The sequence below is a fragment of the Petaurus breviceps genome, unplaced genomic scaffold (genome assembly GCF_028583685.1).
Source record: "Petaurus breviceps papuanus isolate PSGF00001 unplaced genomic scaffold, PetGlider_PUasm1.0 90650, whole genome shotgun sequence".
Lineage (NCBI taxonomy): Eukaryota > Metazoa > Chordata > Mammalia > Diprotodontia > Petauridae > Petaurus > Petaurus breviceps.
In genome coordinates, this window is record NW_027187299.1 from 5,953,295 (window position 1) to 5,977,398 (window position 24,104).

The 24,104-nt window shown below is 39.8% G+C and overlaps 1 long non-coding RNA gene across 5 annotated transcripts in view; it reads left to right on the forward strand.

Moving 5' to 3' along the window:
• The window catches only part of LOC138143638 (uncharacterized), a 185,613-nt gene that overhangs the window by 20,720 nt on the left and 140,789 nt on the right, over positions 1-24,104 (forward strand). For 3 of the 5 annotated variants that reach the window (XR_011163761.1, XR_011163758.1, XR_011163759.1), the window contains exon 2: positions 19,221-19,394. This is a non-coding gene — a long non-coding RNA (uncharacterized lncRNA). Of the gene's footprint in view, positions 1-5,627; positions 5,771-19,220; positions 19,395-24,104 lie in introns of all 5 variants that reach the window. The other 2 variants (XR_011163760.1, XR_011163762.1) reach the window with 2 other exon arrangements.

Here is a 24,104-nt window from a genome sequence, read left to right on the forward strand (position 1 = left end):
TAAAATCAGGAATCTTAGGGTTTTAGTCACCTCACCTCCTTGCCTGAGTAGATGTATTTAGTTTACTGAATCTAATCTTGTCACCAGAAAGTCCAGGTTTGAAGTCCCAGCTTCTGGAAATTGATGTGACCCTGTACGAATTCACCTCCCTGAGCCCCAATTTTTTTACCTGTAAAATTTGAGCACTAATATAAACATAACCTAATTTAATAAAAAAAAAAAACATTTACTGAGTCTACACACCTACAATGTTCCAGGCATGGTGCTAATTGCTGGAGATACAAATAAGAGAAAAGAAGGTACTCCTGGTATTGTTGTAAGTTTGTAAACTTCGAAGTCTTCCAGAAATGGGAGTGGTGGTTGTTGCTGGGGTTATAATAATCAGTGGCATCCGATCCAGCCTTTCCTTGCACTCTCTTGGTGACAGGGAACTGGCCTCTGAGGGAGGGAGGTAGCCCATTCATTTCCATATAGCTCTAATTGTCAGGCATTTCATTAGTCCTAATTGTCAGACAGATCAATCACATCTGAGTGGGAGCCGGCAACTTGCAAGGTTTGTTCTGGAGACCTCCCTTTGCTGTGCTTTTTCATTGGCCATTAAAGTGAACAGTAGTGACACCTATACCCAGCTGGGCTCAAGGCTTTTAATGCTGTTAATCTGTAATGAGTGCTCTGCACACCAGGGACATTTCCAAACTTCAGCTGAGAGGTTCAAGTTACAGAATAGCATTTAAAAAAATGCATACTCCAAAAACCAAATATTTCAAATGTATAATTCGTGAAAGATTTGTCCCAAATTGCATTCAGGTATAACAAACACAGAGAAAACTACCACAGAGGTAGACGAATTGGAAAGGCCACCCTGATTCTCTTGGATCTATAGTGACCCCAGCTTTGATAGGGAGGTTGGGGATAGGAAAGCGTTTGTATGACTTTCTTTTATTTTCTGTTGATCTGCACCTTTGTATTACTTTTAACAAACTCACCAAACTGTAACAAATTACATCATAAACTCCTGTAAGTGCTGTAAATCATTACTGTAGTTGGACTCTGGAAAGGAGCCAAGAAAGTCACCATAGGGCGGCCAGAGTTCAGCTCCAACAGAGGATGTGGTAGATTTTTGTAGCTTTTGTGGTGTTTATTTTTTAGCCCCTTTCTTTCTTCTTTTCCCCTCAAACCTCTCACCTGCATCTACAAATCAGGCCTCTATTTGTCTTGAACCAGAGCCAAAATGACCTCAGAGGTCAGTGATGCATGTCTGTTGGCCCACGTAAAAACTACCCAGTGACCTTTATGTAAGGCATTCTTGTTATCTGAGAGAAGGACTATTCTCCTGTAATAAACACTCCATGTGGTTGTGGTTGGTGATTTTAAAAGAGGTGTGTCCCGAGGGCTGGGTGTTCCGGAGCCATGAACTAAAAGGCAAAACAGATGCTTTCATTCAAAGATTTCAACTTGTTCTGCAAACAGTAAGTCACCCAACACCCATGAATGCTTTTTGAAAGTTGGGTTAGGCTGGGCCAAGACAGGTGAAATGCCTCTCTTGGCCTCTAACCAGTTCAAGGATAATACCCAAGTACATCTCCTGGCACAGTGCCCAGGGCCTGGGGATCCATTACCCTTGTTTTATTTATTTTTATTCCATTTATGCTTAATGAAAAAATCCTCCACAATAGGAGAGGACAACCTAAAGAACGAGGAGTAAGTTATTTACCTGGGATTTTTTTCCTCCCTGTGCTTATCAATTAATTCCAGAGTCAGGTAGAAAGAGATAGTTTCTAATGTTTGGTTGGCCCTAGGTTGAAGTACTGGGACTGTAGAGTAGCTGTCTCTGCGTGGTAACAAGGTGGGCTCGCCTGCTCATTTTAGAGGGCTTGCTTTGAAACCTGGTTGTAGACTCAGCTGAGCCTAACTTTAGGGAAAAGTCCCGATCAGGAAGGACTATGTGTAGTAAGGTAGATAGGTTGAGGTACAGTGGCTTTATTTCCCACTAGCCAACTTGGAATTAGGACATGACATGATGAGAGAGAAGACCAAGTAATTTCCCTTCAATTTTCATGTTTCCTGCCTCAATTGAGGTAGAAGAGCATCACAGTTCAAAGATATGGTCCCAGGACTCTCAGACAAATTTAGAGATATTCTTGTCCCAGCTCAAGTCTCCCTCTTTTCCTATCTTGGTGAACCAGTTCAACTCTTCATTACCCTTCTCTCAAATCCTTAAGTTCCTGTTCTTTCACCAATCATACCTTGCCATACCTCAGCCCTGAATTATTTCCAACACTCCCTTCCTCTGCTCCTATTCATATGATACTGAATGGAGCTAGAACTTATTGAAAACTGTGTGGATTGAGTCTACTACAATGTATCTTACCTCAACTGAGTCCTTACTGCAGCAAGAGGGATCATTCTTCCTAACCAATTCACTCTCCTACTTTCTTCAATGACTCTCAAACTTTCTCTTCTCTCCTCCTGCATCTATACTCCAGACTCTTAGGGTACCCTCTCCCCCTACTCTCTCGTTTGAGGACCTCCCCTCAAATATCACTGAAGAAATTGAATCCATTTGCCGAGTTCACACTTCTCTTACTCTCTTCATCCTACTTCACTCAGGCATCTCCACCTTTATTCCCCTTCTCCTAAAGAGTAGATCTCCTTCACTCGTCTTCCTCACTGTCATCCCCATTCACTTTCTGATTTTCAGTCTTCCTTAATTGCCCCTTCTCAGCGACCTAGAAACACACCCAAGTCTTCACAATCCTTAAAAAATGCCCAGAGGACCCTTGCCCTCAACACATATCTCTCATTCCGTTCTTAGCCAGATTCTTTAATAAAGCCATCTATACTAGGTGCCACTACTCTCACTCTGTTCTAAACCTCTGCAATCTGGTTTCAGTCTCATCCATTTAACTGAAACTGCCCTTTCCAAAGTCACCAAGGATCTCTTAATAGACATATCTGATCACCTTTCCTCAGTCCGCATCTGTTTCTATAACATTTGACACCGTTCATCTACCTTTTCCTCCAGGATATTCTCTTCTCTAGATTTCCACAACAATACTCTCTCCTGCTTCTCTTCCGCATCATCTGATTGCCCTCAGTCTCTTTTGCTAGATTTTCATTTAGGTCACAAGACTCTATGCTGTGCCCAATTCTCTTTTCACTCTATGCTATGTAACTTGATAATCTCATCAGCACCAGTGAGTTCAATTATTATCCCTATGCAAATATGTATATTCAGCCCTGAGTGCTGGATCACACATGATGAATTACCTTTTAAAGAAATAATATTTTATTCCCCCCCCCAGTTACATGTAAAGACATTTTAAATATTCCTTTAAATACTTTTTTAAATTTAAAATTTTCTCTCTCTTTCCCCATCCCTGAGACAGTGAACAATCTGACATAGGTTATACATGTTCAATCATGCAAAACATATTACCATATTAGTCATGTTGTGAAAGAAGACACAGACCAAAAGGAAAAAAAACATGAAAAAATACAGAAAGTGAAAAATAGTATGCTTCAATCTGCATTAAGATTCCATCAGTTCTTTTTCTTGGAGGTGGATAGCATTTTTCATCATAAGTCCTTTCGAATTATCTTGGATCACTATATTGCTGAAATAGCTAAGTCATTCACAGTTTATCATTGAACAATGTTGCTGTTACTGTGCGCAATGTTCTGCTGGTTCTACTCACTTCACTTTGTTTCAGTTCATAAGTCTTTTCAGGTTTTTCTGAAATCAACCTGCACATCATTTATTATAGATAAATTACTTCTTATACACCTTGAATTAGGTGTCCTCATTATCTTCCTCCCTCTACTGTTTCTCCCCTCTTTCCAACTTTCCTATTATTGATGAGTCCACCACCATCATCCCAGTCATCCAGGCTTGAAACCGCAGACCATCTTTGACTCCTCATTTGCATTCACCCAGAATTTCTAAGTTGCTGCCAAATCCCATTGTTTCTACCTTCAAAATATCTCATATGTATATCCTATTTTCTCTATCCCATTATCCTAGTTTAAGTCCTTATCACCTCCTGTATGGACTTTTGCAATAACATTCTAATTGGTCTCCTTTCCTAAATTCTCTCCCAAATATAATATATCTTCTGCTCAGCTGCCAAAATAATTTCTCCAAAATACCAGTCTAACCATGCCACCCTCCTTACTTACTAAACTCTAGTGTCTCCCTGTTACCTCCAGAATCAAATCCTCACTTTGACATTTAAAGCTTGTCACCATCTGGCTCCTTCCTTTTGTTGTTGTTCAGTCATGCCCAACTCTTCATGATTCTGTGGACCATACTGTCCATGGCATTTTCTTGGCCAAGATATTGGAATGGTTTGCCATTTCCTTCTCCAGTGAATTAAGACACACAGATGGTAGGTGACTTGCCCAGAGTCACACTGCTAGTAAGTGTCTGAGGCCAGATTTGAACTCAAAATTTTCTTGATTCCAGGCCCAGTGCTTGATTCACTGAGCCACCCAGCTGCCTCACCTCTTTCCTACTGCTTAGTTTTCTTATCCTTTTTTTCTTTCTACAAACTCTTTAATCTATCTCCAAAATCCTACTTGCTCCATTTTCTTTCCTTGTCTTTGCACTGGCTGCCCTCATGCCTGGAATATTCTTCTTCCTTACTTCTACCCCTAAGTTTTCCATGACTTCCTTCAAGTATCAACTGAAATCCCATCTTCTGTAGGAGGCTTTTCCTGGTTTCCCCAATTACTAGTGCCTTCCTTCCTGAGACTTTCTCCCATCTACTCTGTATATATTTTATCTAGGAAGGATAGGGCATGGATCTATGTTTTCATTCATCTAGGTAACCCCCAGGAGAGGAAACTTTCTCTGCCAAATCAGGTCAGTATCTTTTTAAGTTTTAATGAATTGACTAGGACACTGACAGAAAAAGACAGATAAAGACATTGCCTATGATTATATAACCAAGTGTGTGTCAGAGACTCAGAATGAACTGAGGTCTTCCTGGCCTGGAGGCCAGCTCTCTCTCCACCATGCCACACTGGCTCCCATTCTTACATTTATAGTTTTTTCATGTTGTCTTTCATATTAGAATGTGAGCCACTTGAAGGTAAGGACTATTGAGGCACAATGCTGGAGGCAGGAAGGCCTGAGTTCAAATGTGACCTCAGACACTTACTAGCTATGTGACCCTGGACAAGTCACTGAACTGCTATTTGCCTCAGTTCCTTCAACTGTTGTTGAAGGATCAAATGAGATAAAATCTTTAAATAAATAGCACATAGTAGGACTTAAAATTTCTTTGTATCCCAAGTGTTCAACACAGTGCTTGCCATGTAACAATCACTTGATAAACACTTTTTGATTGATTAAAGGGTCAATTCCTTTGTGAATTACTGTATTTCCAGTTTGATCTGGATGTAATTCTCTTAGGAACCAGATGATTTTTCTTAGCAGAGACTTAGAAGTTTCCTGCTTCTCGCCTCTAGTCCCTAAGGGACTGGGACCTCCTTACTCTGAAACATCCACCAACCACATTGCCCTCTTCTCCCATTGGTGAGTCTCTCTTAGAGCCTCCATTTTGGGCAAGAACCCAGTCATACCAACCTTTATTCCCTTTCCTGTTTTGCTTTTGACTTCCTAGATTTCAACATCAAGCCTCAGCTGCTGTTTTACCCCGAAACTCCCCTCAGAACCTGGGGGTTTCTCACCCTGGAACACCCATTCACTCCTGTGACCTTCTTGCCCTGGGTCACACTTTGCCATGCTGTCTACCTTCTCCCATTGGTGAGTTCCTTCTGAGATCTCCATTTTGGGGAGGAAGCCAGGCTGGGTAAACTTCATTCCCCTCCTGACTGTGCTTTTTTTTTTTTTTTAAGCAATAGGGGTTAAGTAACTTGCTCAAGGTTACACGGCCAGGTGTTTCTAGGTGGGTGCTAAGTGTCTGAGCCCGGGATTCGATCTCCAGGTCTTCTCAACACTGGAGCCAGTGCTCTTACTCTCTGTGCTACCTGGCCACCCCATGACTGTGCTTTTTGACTTTTAGAACTTCAGCACCCTGATCCCTTAATTCCTGCCTCCCCTTTCCTTTTTGTTTCCTTTTAGTGTTATCTTTCCCCGTTAGAATATAAACCCTGTGAGGGCAGAGATTATGAGTTTGCATCCCCAGAGTTTAGCACAGTGTCTGGAACATAAGTTTCTGTTTTATTTTGTTTTTGCTACTTAATAGAATAGCCCAAGGAGTCTAACTGTGGAGTCCTCCAGGTGTAAAAATGGAAGAAAAGAAAGGACAAAGAACAAACCTAGGGGGAGGTGTCCTTAGTTCTTTTAGCTAAGTCTCTGGAAGTCCTTTGGGGTAAAATAATTTTTATTTTTGCTTGAAGTTTCCAAAGGTATTACCCAGGAGAGAGACAGACAGACAGACAGAAACAGAGAGAGAGAGACAGAGAAGGAGGAGGAGGAGGAGGAATAAGAAGAAGAGAGGGAAGGAGGGAGAGAGATGGAGAAAGAAAGAGAGAAATGGAGAAAGAGAGAGAGAGAGAGAGAGAAAAGAAGGAGGAGGAAGAAGAAGAGAAGGAAGAGGAGGAGGGAATGCCTTTTTAACCCTTTGAACAATATTGTTTAAGGGGTTGTAGGAATGTAGCCAAGTGAAGATTCATAAATTTGGCCAGAAAGGCCAGAATGCCTTGTGACTTGGGAGCCTTGTTTGAAGCTGAAGGATCTAGGCTCAGATTATACCTCTGACATTTATTTCCTACGTGATCTATGGTGAGTCATTTAGCTTTCCTCTGCCTTAGTTCTTCCTTTGTAGAATGAGGGGGTTGGATTAGCTGATGCCTTCTGAAGTCCTCTCCAGCTCTAGGTCTATGACCTAGTGTCAATTTTCTGGTGGAAAATGATACTTATTTATAGCTTTGCTGTTCCACTCAGGTCCTCTCTCTTCAGCTGAAACACAGTAAAGGGATCCATGAACCTTGTCCCTCTCCACACCATATGCCATATTCCTCTCGCCCCTTTTCCAAATCAGTCCTCAGCTGGGAGGATCCTAACTTGTTACTGGGGTGTTCCTACATCATCACCTACCTCATTCAGTCAGCTTAACATTGCTTGCTCTATCTGCACATGACATTGTTCTGACAAGAAAAGGTCAGTGCTGTTCTTTTATCTTCACCCGTTCTGATCACCACAGGCTTGACTGATGTCGGAGAGAAGAGAGAGACCCAAGGCCCTAGGCTTGGATGGAGCATGGAATGATGAGCAAGTGATTTGCACAGCCTCCATCTCTCTTCCTCACTGTCCCTGGGCCTGCCTGTCTCAGAACTTGGCAGAATGCCCATCTTGCTGCTTTGTGCCCCATTGTGCAGTCATTGTTTGGATGTGTCAGTGAGGATGAGCAAACCAGACAGGGCTTTTGCTGAATGTCACAACTGAGAGTGTGAGTCCAACTGAAATAGGTGTGGAGGAGTGATAGTTGTTGCCCCCTTTATTTGATAGGAATTGTGGTGATTCAGAGGCTAGCTGAACCCATGGTATCAGAAGGCACCCAACCTGGGGAATTGATCCAGAGCCAGGAGCCATGAACTCATTCTTGTCTCACTTGTTGACTTTTGGCAAGTTCTTTTCCCCACCCTTTTAATGCCTCCTTTCTTCCACGTTTCCCCCAAGTCACACAATCTGTAAGTATTTTGTTTTAAAGGACACATAAAAAATAGGTATGTTAGGTCCTTTCCATCACTATACTTTTAAAATACTAAATTATTGTGTTTCTCCATGAGTAACTTGCATATTACTAATAATCATAAATAATTCTCTTTACTTCATTACCTATTCCCTAAGTGTGGGTGATTTCAGGTCTTTTTTTTTCTGGGTTCTTCTCTCTCTACACTCTCTCCCTTGGTGATCTCATCAGTTCCTATGGGGGCTCAGTAATTATTTTGACACAAATGACTCCTAAGTCAATATATCCAGTCCTAATGCCTCTCCTAGAATCTAGTCCTTCATCATGAAATACCTGATGGAACCTCTCCATTGTCATCTCAAACTTAACATGTCTAAAACTCAATTCATGATCTACTATCCTAAACTACCATCTTCCTCCAACTCCCTTATTTCTTTTGAGAATACTATCATCCTTCTAGTCACCCAGACCTGAAAATTTGAAATCATCTTTGACTTTTCATTCTCTCCTATCCTCTGCCTCTTTAGGAAAACAGTTGCTAACCCTTAGGAGTTTCCATTTCCTCACCATCACTCAAATCTACCCTTTTCTCTTCATTCACATAGCTGCTACCCTAGTTTAAGCCCTTATTACATTTCTCCTGGACTATTCTAATAGCTTCCTAATTGGTCTACCTGCTTCCTGTCTTTCCTCTCCAATCCGTTTTCTTCATAGCTGCTGAAATAATATTTCTAAGGTCCAGGTTGGACTACACCACTCCCTTGCTCCAACACAGCAACCCTCCATTATCTCTGGGACAAAATTCAGATTCCTCAGCATGGTACTTAAGGCCCTTCGTAGTCCACCTTTCTGGCTTTATTTTGTACTATGAACTCTTCTTTCCAGTCACCCTGGGCATTCCTTCTCTTGTCTCCATCCGTTTGCTTAAGTTGTCTCCCATGTCTGGAATGATCCTTTTCTTCCTCCTAGGTTCAGCTCACAGGCCACTAGCCTCTACTATTCTCTCCCTTCTCCCTTGAATCATACTTATTTGTGTACATATCACATCTTCTACTACAATGCTAACTTCTAGAGGGCACCAACAGCCTTGTTTTTGTCTTTGTATTCCCAATGTTTAAAATAGTGTCTTGAATATAGTAGGTCCTTAATTAATATTTGTTGAATTTGAATTTGAATCCCTTGCCTCCAGGACCCAAATTGGGACTGGAGACTCAAATGCCAGGTCTCTTGCCATCAGAACCTCATCTGGGACTCAGGACCAGACCTCACCTCCATCATCTAAGGGGTTACTAAACCCTTTATCGTCAGGGTTTTTTTTTTCTTGGAATAGGGCTTCTAACATCAGGCCTAATATCCCTTCTTCCATAATAATACCTAGTATTTATATATCACTTTAAAATTTGCAAAGTGCTTTCCTTAAATTATCTCATTTAATTCCTACAATAAGCATGTGAGGCTGGTGCTATTATCATCCTTATTTTACAGATAAGGAACTGAGGCTGAAATAGGTTAAGCGATTTGTCCAAGGTTACATGACTAAGTAAACATCTGAGTCAGGATCTGAACTCAGGTCTTCCTTTCTGCAAGACCAGCTCTCTATTCATATCACCTCCTAGCTCCCTAGGATATGAAGTAACTTTCTGCTACAAAGCCTTCTGCCATCAAAGAATCCTTGAAGGCAGGAGCGTCAGGCTAAAGGTACTATATCCCAGTCATCTTCATCTACTAATCTAGGTAATTAAGATTGCTTAATACCTAGGAACCATTCCCTTTACCCTGCTTCCATTTCTTACTCTCTTATCCCCATCTGCATTGGCCCTACAAGTCTCTAGTCCTTGTCTAGCTTTGCCTTCTCCTTCCATTGTAACTTTTAGAATCCCTTGCATTTTGTTGGTAAGCTTCCTTCATCTTAGACCTTCTCTTTTCTCACTTCTATCTTCTGACAGTCACTTCTGACTTTTCCCTCCACCCCCACTCCCAGCATTACATAATTTATAACCACCCTCTCTAATATTGGATACACTTTCTTTCATGCTGTCCAACACTCAGGTCATGGGGAAGAGGAAGAGAAACCCTCCTTGCTCTTTATTGTTGTTTCAAGACCCTCACACGTGTACCATTACTAAGCATCATTATGTGTCTATAGATTACTATCTGTCTGAAGTTCACTCTATCCAGATATTTCAACCCATTGGTTGGCCCCCAGGTCATTCTGAAGGAGATCAGTACAAGATCATGTATTCCAACCCTTCCCCTCTGTAAGCACAAGCAAAGTGGGATTTTGCTGTTTGTTTTTTCCTTCTTGCTGTTAGAGTTCAGTTTCCTAGGCTCAGGCTAAATTGCAAACATCTGAAGGATTAATCTCCTTTGAACCCTGATAATTTACAGCTGTGCTGAGTCAAGTAGGTTTTGTGCCTTCTGGCTCTGAGTCAATCAGGGACCAAGTCTTTGTTATATATTTCAATCAGGGACCAAATCTTGTTATATATTCTGGGAGGTTGGCATTTTGCTTTGTGGGTTTGCTCATGAGAAGGATCTTTTGATTTCCTGTTTGAGACTCTGAGTAGTCATATGTTCAGAGTCCTCCAGCTGCTTAGATGTTGTCTATGCTCCCTCAATCCAGTGATGTATGTAGAGTATATAGCAATATTGCTTTACTCAAGACAGTTGGAGCCGTATTTGTTGGTCTTTGTGCTAATTTCTCTGCTTGTATTTTCTATACTCACTTCTTTCTCTATAATTTAAGTAGGATTGCTAACCCCTTTTTGAGCAGATCAAAGAACCTGTGCTAGCAGGCCATCCTGAGTGTGGTAGGGTACTTGCTAATACATACCCCACCCCCAATAAGCTGCTTCCATTCTTGGAATATCACCTTCTTATGTCCATTTTAAAATAAGCCTTTCCTTTTTCCAAAGTTCAGCCCAGGTATCATTTTCTTTATGAAGCTTTTCTGATACCCTCAGTTGTTAGCTCTTTCTCCTTCCTCAAATCACTTTTGTCTGTGTATATGTTTTCCCCTTCCAGGATTCCAAACTCACAGAATACAAAGCACTTTACTCTAGGATGCTAAAATAAGTTGTGTTTTGTTACAGGCAAATCACCTAATTTTACCCAGGCATGGTTACCTGAGACATGGTATAAGTATAGTTATATAAATATAGTTATAAATAGATATTTATACATATAATAAATAGTTATTATTCTGCCCTTGAGAGCAGAAACTATTTTCCTCCCACCTAGCACCTAGTCAATGGCTTATATGTAGTAATTGCCTAATATTTATTGAACAGAATTGCTGGATTATTACTTGCCTTTCTAATTGATCACAAACTATCCCTTTAATAATGCCTTCTTGGGTTGGCCACGTGGCTCAGCAAGTACTGGCCCCAGTGTCGGGATGACCTGGGGTTCAAATCCGGGCTCAGATACTTAGCACCACACCCAGAAATAACTGGCTGTGTAACCTTGAGCAAGTTACTTAACCCTGATTGCTTAAAAAAAAATAATGCCTTCTAGAATTTTGAAAGTTGGGACAGTTGTCCATCTTGAATTAAAAGCTATTTCTTTGTTTAACTGTGCTTTAAGTATCCTGAAGTGTGTGTGTGTGTGTGTGTGTGTGTGTGTGTGTGAGGTATAATCTTATTTAAGAGAAGGTTGTAAGACCACTGTAAAACCAGAGGTTATTAAAAAAAATCACCTCATTTTAAATGTAGGTAAATATTGAGTGACTTCAGGCCTTAAGAAGAACTAGAGGAATCTATGATTGGAAAAAACCATTCATAGAAGAATTTAACTGGGTGCTATCATAATCATGGGGCTTGCTCTTGATGTCTTGCCTTTTTCTTATTCAAAAGAGAGAAAGTATGTGTGTGGGGGTCTGGGTGAGGGTGTGTGGCAGAGGAGGGGGAGAGCCAAAATGTTGTTTGGAAAGTCAAACATGGTCTTTTCTTACATGGAGGGAAAATAGTCCTGTCTAGGAAAAATGTTTTGGAATTTTAAGGCTCTGAGTTCACCGAGGGAAAATTCAAAGTATTTCAATTTGATATAGATATTAGAAGTTAGAGTAAGAAAATTTAATGAAACATATAAAATTTAAGTAGTAAAATTAAAATTTTTTCCTTAAAAAAAATAAAACCAGTGCCAGATTAGATCAATAAGAGATTATAGTTGAATTGTGGGGGGAAGTACATAGTTTGTATATAGAGTTTATAGTTTTTAAAATCAAATTTGCTCTAGATCTTTTTTAAAATGTGCTCAAACATGTAGCTATTAGTGATTAGCTGAAAGCAAAGGTATTTATTTTTAATAAAGCTATTTTATAGAAAAATCTTAATTTACTGAATCATGTACTATTTGCTCCATGTCTCAGATAACCATGCCTGGGTAAAATTAGGTGATTTGCCTATAACAAAATGCAACTTATTTTAGCATCCTAGAGTAAAATGCTTTGTATTCTGTGAGTTTGGAATCCTGGAAGGGGAAAAGAGAGAAATGAACTAATTTAGACAAGATGAATTGTCTTTGGACAGGAGTTATTTACCATTTTGGTAGACTTTCTTTGTCTCTTCTTCCCTCTCTCCCTCTCCCTCTCTCCCTCTCCCTCTTCCTCTGCCTTTCTCCCTCTGCCTTTCTCCCTCTCTTTTTCCTTTTCCTTTTCCCTTTCTCTCTCCCTCTCTCTCTCTCCCTCTCTCCCTTTCCTTCCCTATCTCCTCCTCTTCATCTCCCTCTCTTTCTCCCTCTATCCCTCCCTCCTTCCTTCCTGCTTGCCTGCCTTCCTTCCTGCCTTCCTTCCTCTCTCTCATCTCCAGAGATAGACTCCTCAAGCTCCCGTGGTTTCTTATTCCAAAATTTTAATGTAGATAACTACGTAATTCTTTTTACTATACAATCAAAATTTCTTCTGCTTTCATTTAAACCTATTTCCTCATGGTCAACTCTTCCAACTGTTCAGTGTCCTCCTCATTTAAAAATGTGAAGGGAATAATGCAGTCATTTCATAGCCTATCTTTTCTGTTAAACAATCTTAGTTCCCTTAACCTTTTCTTTAGCTATATTTTCCATACTTTTGATTACTTCTGTTGCTCTACTCCAAACTATCCAATTTCAGTCTATCCTTTGTAAAGTGTGGTAATCCAAACAAGACAAAATTCTATGACAAAGATTTGATCAATGAAAAGTGGAACTATACCTTGATTTTGCAGAAAAGATATTCCTGAAAAGATAGTCATATACATTGTATTTTTGTAAATTTAATCCTTTTGTGTGTATGCATATATAGATATGTGTGTGTGTATATATGCATGTACATTACAAGAACCTGAGGTTTAAATAAATCCTGAGGTGTCCTGGAACCAAGGCAAATTGGCTCCAGAGCTGATTTAAGCATTTACATCTCAAAAATCAGGAAATACTAGAAATCAATTCTTGGTTTACTGTTTTGTTCATCTTCTACATGTAAGAAAGTGATGGAGAAAATGTTAATAATACAGATTAAACTTTAAAATGTGTCAGGTATATACTGCCCCCCCCCATCCCCAGCCAGTTGATAAACATTTAACAGGATACTGCACTGTGAATCCTATAACAAAGCAAAGAATGAATTCATACCATGAAGTATGACAACCCACTTCTATGAACTTAGGATTTCTACATGTCAGATTTTCATAAAGTAGAGTATCCTGTATGATACTTGTGAAAAAGAAAGATACTTGTTACAGAAGAAATAACAGAAATGATCCTGTGGTAGTGTAGCCACCTCAGCTTGACATCCTTTGACTTAATTTCCTTCTGGCATTGATAAATAGCCTATCACATCAACTTGGGTGGCAGAGTTTGGGTGCTTAGAAGAAAATGCATCATGACATCAAATACACAACTCTGACAGCTCTCTGCTAATTTAAAAGATTTCTTGTCATACTTTTAAGCTTCTTTGGTGAGTTCTTTTTACTTTCACATAGAAGGAATGCTACTCTAGACTTAATTAACCTGGAGGATTTAAAACTCCAACTTTCCCTGCTAGGGAAGATTAAGCTCTACCCAGACATCGTTTATTCAGGGACTCAATAATATTTAATATGACATTTAGTAATGACATATTCTCAAGCAGAATGCTTAGCTAATCTTCAGAGATAGCTCTATTCTTGATAATACTCCTCTCATTTTGATGTTCTTCTTTTTCTTTCCCCCATCTTTATAAAAGTATTTTACCAAACTATCCTAGCTTGGTAATTTAGTTTGACAGTTAATTATTTTTTTCTAAAGCTAATATCCATAAACGTAATCAACTAGTTAAATAAAGATATAAAATGAGGAATCAAATACTACTTCAATTATTCAAAAACTTTGATTGCTAACAAAATAAACCATGCAAAAATAACGATTTAATTCAGCAACATTTATTAAGGCCTATTATGTGCCAGCCCCCAATGGGGGAGCAGTTGACACCAAATTAGTCGGTTCTATTTCCATTTAAAGTATACAAATGAATGGGCAAGCAAATTGTATGAGGTAGTAAGTATTCCATTTTAACCTTCTATTAATGAGAGAGTCAACCAGATATAGTGACAAGATCATGGGACTTAGAGGTAGAAGTCCTGGGTTTGAGTCCTCTGCCACTTGCTAGAAGTGTGGCCATGGGTAAGTCATTTATTCTCTCTGAGTCTGTTTCTTTAGTTATAAAATAGGAATAAAAATGACATTTTAGTTATCTGCCTTACCAGGCTATTGTAAGGATAGAATATAGGATAGTGTGTGTGTGTGTGTGAGAGAGAGAGAGAGAGAGAGAGAGAGAGAGAGAGAGAGAGAGAGAGAGAAAGAGAGAAGAGAGAGAGAAGGAGAGAGAGAAGGAGACAGGAGATAGAGAGAGACATAGAGAAAAAGAGATGGAGAGACGGAGAAAGAAACAGGGAAAGAGAGATAGAGAGGCAGAGACAGAAGGCACACATACAGAGGGGAGAGAGACAGACAGACAGACAGAGAGACAGATGGACAGAGAGAGAGAGAGAGAGAGAGAGAGAGATAGAGAGAGAGAGAGAGAGAGAGAGAGAGAGAGAGAGAGAGATATGGAGATTTCCACCCACCTCAGCCCAGTTGATATAATCACAGAAAGGTGCAGATAACAGAGAGGTGTTAATGTGCAGCACAAAGTTGACATTTATTCCACCTGAATGAAATACAAGTTTTCCCTGATGGAACTATAAGGAGAAGCTTTGGCAGGCAAAAGATTGATTACCCCCATAGCAGCCTTTAAAATAGCTAAACTCGTCAGCCCTAAAGATAGCCAAGGCAAGGTGCAACTGTGTGGAGTGTGACTTCTACATCTCTCCAGGAGGGTAAGGTTGGGAGAGAGTATTTCTCCACCTCGTTTCTCCCTCTCCCTCACAGGCCATGGTATCTTGAAGTAGAGCTACTCACCCAATAAGAGACAGCATATCTAGCTAGGAGAAGACAGGTGGGGGCAGGAAGCAGCTTCAAGGAGCATGAACTTTGGTAGCATAGCAGAAAGAAAACCGTGTATTCGAGGGAGAATTGTCCTTGGCATTTGGAAGCTCAGGTGTAGAGAGGAGTAGATCTAGGGAATGTTGGATGAGTGTCCTGCCCAGCAGATTCTTTGTTCTGAGGGGAGCAGTGTGAGTGAGGATAGCCTAAGTCATTCTTCTAGGGCACACAAACTTCCAGAAGGGTGGATAGCTTTTGGAAGGAGAAGCTATATAGTATCATAAATGTGAACTGTTAGTTGTTACTTTATAACAAAAGTTTAAAACTCTTGTTCTCATGGTGACAGCTTCAGGGGTTATAGAAAACAAATTATAAGCCTCATCATTGTAACATATGTGGAAAAGGAAATTTACTATGGAGATAGTCCTATTCCCAATGATTTTGAGATGACAATTAATTACAGTTGAATACAGAAAGCCAATGTTATGTTGGAAGCAGGTCTAGCTTTGCTCTCTGCTTTCATACATTATATATATATGTATATATATATTTTTTTTTTGAAGGGCAGGGCAATTGGGATTAAGTGACTTGCCCAAGGTCACTTACAGCTAGTAAGTGTGTCAAGTGTCTGAGGCTGGATTTGAACTCAGGTACTCCCGATTCCGTGGCCAGTGCTCTATTCACTGTGCCACCTAGCTGCCCCCATACATGATATTAATGAACATATTTGACAGTATAGGTTTAAGGACATCATTGAGGCGTTCCCTTAGAGGCTAACCACCCCAAGTTGGCATTGATCCAGTAATGACCATTCTTTGGTTACAGTGGTTCAATAAAACCATTTCTGTTTCTTCCTGAATGTTGAGTCAGGATGCCGCTTATGTTTTCAGATGGTCACTCAGGGTTTTTTTTTTTTTACTGTTTCTATGATATGAGGTAGAGTTTATTGTGCATGTTTTTGGGAAAGCTATAGCCAGAAATGTTTATGATGCAAAAACAAGTCATAAGTATTGTTGTAAAAAAATTTTAGCCCAGAGGCGGCTACTTGGTGCAGTGAATAGAGCACTGGCCCTGGAATCAGGAGGACCTGAGTTCAAATATGACCTCAGACACTTGACACAAAAACTAGCCATGTGACATTGGGCAAATCACTTAACCCCAACTGCCCTCCAAAAAGCAAAAAAAAAAATGTTAGCCTGGTACCAGTTTGAAGCATAATACAAAGAAACTGATGTTACCTTGGAACAAGTAATCTCACTTCCTTGGGTCTCAATTTCTTCATCTGTAAAATAAGACTACATGATTTCTAAGGTGAATACCAGGTCTTGCTTCTATGCTTAGGATAATCTAGGCTTGAGGGAATGAGTACCTGAATAAGACTAATTGTCTTAAGGTTGGATAGGACTGATAGAATTAATCAAATTTCCCAAGTTATTTGAGATGTGACTCTCTGTGCATGTGTGCATACACACATATGTACATACATATATCATAGGGCTCTCATGGACTTTTTCCCCATATTCTTTAGAAAAGAGACATAAGTTTTTATGCAAAAAAAGTTATATTTGATCACACTCTTATACTATGGTATGATTCCCACCCCCCACCCCTTGTTTTATTCAGGAGAAAAAAAAAATGTCTGCATGCAAAGGTTTCCTATACAAAGTTTCAGCCTGGGTGACCTGATTTTTACAGTAGAATTAGAAACTTATGAAAACAGAAGTTTATAGTAACAACTGTCATTGTTAATTATGGTAGCACTTTGGAAATGCACCCGCTGTGATCTAAATGGACACTTGGCTGAGATAGTGTAGTTCTACTTACAAGGCCAATGTCAGATTCAAATGAAATTTCTGAGTTGCTCAGAAAGTTTGTACTGTGTGAATCCTTCCTGGAAAGGAAGGTATTAACAGAATGACTAGAGGGATTTATTTTGCTTTCAGCCCATAGATTGTGAGAGTCATTGAAGTCCAAGGGCAAGAAACTTCAAAGTGATTAGTTCCCATCCTTTTGGTGTCAATCAATCTGGAGAGCTTTCTGGTACTTCTTTATTTCATTTAGACTGGGAGAGGAGCTGAACAGAGAAGCAGAATTCTGGGATGGAGATGGTTTATTTGGGTGTAAAGTAGCTCATCCAACTTTTGAATCATTGAAAATAGTTTGGATCTGACTTGAATCTTGGATTTGGGTCAATGAACAATTCAATTCGGTAAGCATTTATTAAATGCATATTACGTGCAAGGCACTGTCCAAGTCACCCCATGAAGTCCAAAGCAGGGTGATAATGTTAGCAAGTAGTCTCAATGTTAAAAACCTGCCAGTGTTCATTACATTTTTGGAGTTTGTTCTCTCCCTCTTCCTTTCCCTCTCCTTCTCCCTCTCCCTCCCTCCCCTCCTCTCTGTCCTCTTTCCTTTTTCCATCTTTTCCCCTCTCCCTCCAACTTTTTCTCTCTCCTCCTTTCCTATACCCCCTTCTCTCTTCCTCTACCCCCTCTCTCTTTCTCTCCCTCCTCTCTTCTCTTCTCTTTCCTCCTCCTCATTCTTGTTCTTTTTGTTCTTCTTGTTCTCCCCTTCTCTCCTCTCCTCTCTTCTCCTCTCCTCTCCTCTCCTCCCCTCTCTTCCTCTCCTCCCCCCTCTTCTCCACTCCTCTCCTCTCCTCTCCTCTCCTCTCCTCTCTATCCTCCCTCTCTCTTTCTCCCCTTCCCCCTCCTCTTCCTGCTTTCTTCCTACTACTTCATATACTAAAAAAGGCTTCATGGACTAGTCAACAGAGAGCTGGCCTCAGAGTGAAGAAGAACTCTCTCCTCTGATACATATTGGTTATATAATTCTGGGAAACTCACTTCTCAGTGCCCCCAGGCAATCTCTCAGAATATAAACTACAGAACAGTTGCTGATCAGCTTTAAGAGAGAAAATTTCCTCATCTGGAGTTTCCTATATTTATGGAATTCAAGTTCCCAAACAGACCAATAACTAACACCCTCTCTTCTTATCCCCACTAGGTTTTCTTTTATTTTAATAGAAGAAAATTAAATTATTAAGGTAATATTTTGTCTTGATGGTCAAAAATTTAGGTCCTACTAAGGGCTGCCTGATCATTAAAACCAGTTTCAGGTTCATTTTTTCCACCTTTATAAAAACACACCCCCTGCCAATACCTTTACATCTATTTTTGATTTTCAGTTTAAGTTTGAGACCACCAGTAATGCTCCTTCCTCCCAAACACACACTGTGCATTTTGAGACTCTGCTTGAAACTCTCATGAATAGAATATAGATCTTAAATAGAGAGTCCTGGCTTACAGTGCTGATGTGTTTGGAGATGACTGAATGTACAATGTGAGAAGAGATTAGCATCTCCAAAGGAGTCAAATGATTCTACTTGGTGTTCAAGTCTAAGGAAACACAAACTGGCAAAATGCTTCACCTTTATACATTGTGAGGCACTTTTGAATATTTTTTATCTCATAGTTTCCTTACAGCCCTATGTGGAATGTGATTGTCAGTTATTGAGTAAGAGATGGAAAAGGAAGGCAGAGTATATGCAAGTATGTGGGCAGCTAGGCAGCACAGTGAATAGAGTGCAGGGCCTGGAGTCAAGAAGACTCATCTTTCTGAGTTTAAATCCAGCCTCAGCTACTTACTACCTGTGTGATCCTGGACAAGTCAAAGTAACCCTTTTTGCTTCAGTTTCCTCATCTGTAAAATGAGCTGGAGAAGGAAATGGCAAAGCACTCAAGTATTTTTGCCAAGAAAACCCCAAATGGGGTCATAGAGAGTCAGACACAATTGAAAAAAACAACTGGACAGCAGTATGTGAGTGGTGATACTGAGTTTCAAGTCTGATTTAATGGTCAAAACAGGGGTTAGTGGAGTCCTAGAGTCTGGCTGTTTATAGAAGGATGAGTCAATATCCTTTTCTTTTCTTTAGACTATTCCCAAACAAACTGTGGACAATTTTTGCAGTTGTAAAATGGGTTTTCGTGTGCTTAAAAAAAAGACAAGTATGTTGTTGGAGGCTCTCCTGATTAACTCCACTCCCATCTGTTTGCACCCTTACTCTGTATATCTTCAACCCTCAGTTATTATTTTTATTTACATTAAATTAAAATTTTTTTACAGATATGAAAATCTACCTTCTCTCACTACTCCTACCTACAGCCCAATTAAAAAAGAAAGAAAAATAAGACCCTTGTCAAAAATTTACATAGTTTAGCTAAACCAGTTCCTGTATTGGCCATGTCCAGAAAATCTATGACTGATGTTGTACCCTGAGTAGATCACCTCTGTCAGAAGGTGAGTAGCATGCTTCATCATGGTTTTCAAAATTTTTGCCTTTGTAATACTATTGTCATGGTATGAATAATTTTTTTTCTGCTGGTTTTGCTTACTTCATTCTATATAAGTTTATAAAAATCTTCCCAGGTTCCCCTTCATTATTTCTTACACCACAATAGTATTTCACTACATTTATATACCATAACTTGTTCAGCCATTCCCTCATTGATGGGGACCCCCTTAGTTTCCAGTTCTTTGCTATATAAAAAGAACTGCTACAAATATTTTTGTACATAAGGAACCTTTTGCTTTTTTCTTTGAACTCTTTGGAATATACACCTAATAGTGGCATCAATGAGTCAAGGGGTATGTACGGTTTAGTGACTTTTTGGGCCTAGTTCCAAATTACTTTTCAGAATGGTTGAACCACTTACAGTTCTGCAAACAGTGCATTAATTTTCCTATTTTCCCACAGTCCCTCCAGCATTTGTTATTTTCCCTTATTAGCCACTTTGCCAATCTAATGGATGTGTCCTGCTTCCTTAATTTTCTGGTTGAGAGATGTTATTTGACAAATTTCCTATTAAAAATCTTCATAAAATGTATAAAACTGCTTTTATGCCTTTGTAACTACAGAATAGAGGGGAAAATTGCATCTTCAAGTTTCTTGGAATGACTTAGGATTCATTTAATTTGTTCAATCTTTATTTACTGAGTGCCTACTATGTACAAGACATTGTACTAGGACATGTGACGGAACCAAAAATGAATAAAACAACCTCTTTCTTCTAAGAGTTTTTAATCCAGTAGGGAGGGATAATCAGTTAATTTTCATTTAGAATTTGTTATGCATCAAATATTAAACCAGAGAGTTAGCATGTTGTGGAAGGGAACTGAATAGGGTGGGGGGAGGGTGTGTCAGTAGACTTGATAGCCAGTTGTGGGGCAGTGGACAGAGCATTTACTTTAGAGTAAATTCTGTGTTTGAACCTCAGCTCTGCTGAATGCTCTTAGGTACTAACCTCCCTTTGCACTAATTTCCTTCTCTCTTCTCCTCCTCCTCCTCCTCCTTCTTCTTCTTCTTCTTCTTCTTCTTCTTCTTCTTCTTCTTCTTCTTCTTCTTCTTCTTCTTCTTCTTCTTCTTCTTCTTCTTCTTCTTCTTCTTTGCAATTGGGATTAAGTGATTTGCCCAGGGTTACAAAGCTACTAAGTGTCTGAGGTCAAATTTGAACTCAGGTCCCCTGACCCCAGGACTGATATTCTATCCATTGTGCCACCTAGCTGGTCCCCTTACCCTTCGTCAGACATTTGATTATTCTGTGCCCTAGCATCCTATAAAGTAGAAATAACAATGCCTTTATTACCTATCTTACTTTAGTATCTAATATACCTTTTATACCTACCTCACACCTACTATGCCTGGTACATAGTAGGAGCTATATACATACTAGCCATCATCATCATCATTATTAAGTTAGCATTATCTGAGTCTATTGTATTCATATTTATTTTGTTATTTCCCAATTACATTTTAATCTGATTCAGTATGTACTCCAGATTATTGCACGTTTGAGACCTTTGGCCTAGAGCATTGGGAGGTTAAATAACTTACCTAGTAGGCAACCAGCCAGTAGGTGTTGGAGGAAGGGCTTGAAACCTAGGTTTTCCTGACCTGAGTGACCCTCTAGCCACTCTCTGCCTCTCACTAAAGGAAAGGGGATTAAAAGAAAGAATATTAAATATGACACTAGATCATAAGAGGTTAAAGAAAAGCAGCCAATGAGACAAGACTAAAGCAAAGTACAAAACTGTGTATATGACTACACTATTTAACAATGCTGAGGCATAGAACCAGATTTTTTATGGAGGAAAGCGAATGGATTCCATAGGGTTGTGTCTTAATGAGAGAGGGTGAAAGTGTGTGTTTGTGATCAAATCAGTATATTCTAAAGGGAAACTTTGGGAGTTGAGGAATCAATGTGAGCTGAGGCCAGAGGTAGGACATCTGCTGGGTCCTTCATTTTTGAAGAGAACTGATGATGTTACAGAAATGATCGGATTTAAGTGAGGTAGAACTGCACAAAATCGTCAGTCTCACTCTCTCTTCCAGAGTCACTGAAGCACAGTGGCAAAGACAAAAGTCAGGATGACTAGTGATAGCCCTAAATACATTGGATGACCCTGGCCTCTTCAATGTCTGACCAGGCTCTAAGCACTCCTCTACAGCTCCTGCTTCAGCTGCCTTCGTGGTCATTGGAACAAATTGTTCTTGTCTGCCCATTCTGAGGGAGGGAAGTCTTCACATACTTGGGGTAGACATCCTCCTAACTCACCAACAGGTCTGAGGCCTGTTGTTTACCCTCAACCTGCTTTAACGCATCTGCCAAGATGGTTTTAAGGGTATGGCTACTGCTCATGTTACAGCTTCTTGGAGCCACAGGTGAGAGCTGGGTGAGAGGTAGATACCAGAGGTAGATGAGCAGCCCTGTAAAGGGCTCAGCAAGCCCTCACACCAGAGGTGCTGGTCCTCTTGAAGGCTCTGAGCATTTGAGTGAAGGTCAATAGAGTGAGAAACAGGAGTGATTTTATTATTAGAATATTCAACAAGCCACTTGGGCAAAAGGAGGAAATAGGTGAGTATTTTGGGAAACAGTTCATAAACCCGACACAGAAGCATGATATTTTGGGGAACTTTAGTGATCCAGACATCTATTAGAGCTCTCTTTCTGGCAAAAGCAGAACAGTCAATAACTTCTTGCCCCACGTTAGTGATAATTCATCCTTCTGAAGGGAGAGGAACTAGTAAGGGGAAATTCTGTTCAGGATCTGATTTTTACTATCAGGAAAGAACTGGTTGCTGGGGTGGAAATGCTAGAAATACCGGGCACAAGGGACCACTCCATCCTAGAGTTTGTGATAGAGGAGAGGAAATCCTGTCATGGTTGGTCATGCAAAGGACCTCCAGAGCATCTTTCTCATCTAACCCTTCCTCTTTGCACACACAGTCACCACTTTAGTCCAGGCCCTCATCACCTTTCACCTAGATTATTGTAATTACCTCCTAACTGCTCTTCCTGCCTTGAGTTTCTCCTCACTCCAGTCTTTCCTACACACAGTTGCCAAAGGGAGTTTCCTTAGGTGCTGATCTGACCATGTCATTCCCCAACTCAAACTCCAGTGGCCCCTGTGGCCCTTAAATTCTTCTGGTTAGTATTTAAAGCTCCATTCAATGTGGTCCCAACCTATCTTTTTTTTTAAAAGGCAGAGAATATTTATTTATTTTTGCTTTTTTTGGAGGGGGGAGGGCAGAACAATTGGTGTTAAGTGACTTGCCCAAGGTCATACGGCTAGTAAGTGTTAAGTGTCTGAGGCCGGATTCGAACTCAGATCCTCCTGACTCCAGGGCTGGTGCTCTATTCACTGAGCCACCTAGCCACCCCTCCCAACCTATCTTTATAGCCTCACCAGACATTTATTTCCCTCTGGTCCTCTGAAATCCAGTCATACTGGCATCATCTCTTTTTCTCACATGTAGCACTTCATCTGCCACCCCCATCTTTTACAGTGGCTGACCCACTGGTTTGGAATACTCCTCCCCTCTACCTTAGAGAATCTTTTTTTCCCCTTCAAGACAAACTCAAGCAACTTTTTATTTTACATGAAGCCTTTACTCATCCTCCAAGTTCTGGTGCCCTCCCTCCCTTATATTTTTCTTTGTATTTATTCTGTATTTACTTATTGTATGTATTTGCTATCTCCCCTGTGAGAATGTAACCCATGTGAGAATAGGTTAAGGGCAGGGATTGTTTCATTCTTTGTATTTATAGTGTCACACCTAGCACAGTTCTTGGCACATAGTAGGTTCTTAATAAATGTTGTTGATTGGTTGACTGATAAACCCTAGATTTTGGGAAAGTAGCTTTCTAAGGGCTCAGAGAAAAGATAGGTAGAGTCACATGGAGTAAAATGCTACAGGGGAAGTGAGCCCAGGAGGGATAAGAGATGCTGAAGAATGAAGTTCTAAATATAAAAAGGAAAAAATTCTGAGTGGGAGGAGAAAATAGAATTTGACCAAATGTAGATATACAACAATCTCACCAATCAACTCAGATAAAAAAAAGAAATAGAAGATGGAAGCAGAATCAGGTAACAGGAAGCCTATAAATGGTATGATTTTGTAAAAATAATAACAGGGTTACTAAAACTTAGAGGGAGCTGATATTAGCAAAGGAATCTAAGGACAACTAAAAGGGCCCTTAAAAAATAATATTTTACTCTGTCCAATTTCATGAAAAATAATTTTAAGACTTTTTTTTAAGTTTTGAGTTCCAAATTCGTAACTTCTATCCTTCACTCCCTTTTTTTACCTCTCCCTGAGATGGTAAGTAATCTGATATAGGTTATACATGAATAATCATGTAAAACATTTCCATATTTGTCATTTTATGCAAGGACACTAAAACAAGAAAAAAGAAAGAAGGAAGGAAGGGGAGAAAGAAGGAAAGAAAAAAAGAAAAGCAAGTAAAAAGAAAGAGAAAAAAGAGAAAAGTAGTATACTTCAGTCTGTATTCAGACATCAGTTCTTTCTTTGGAGGCAGATAATATGCTTCATCATGAGTCCTTTAGGATTGTTGTGGTGATTATTGTATTGCTGAGAATAGCTAAGTCATTCAGAGTTCTTCATCATACAATATTGCTATTACTGTGTACAGTGTTCTGATTCTGCTC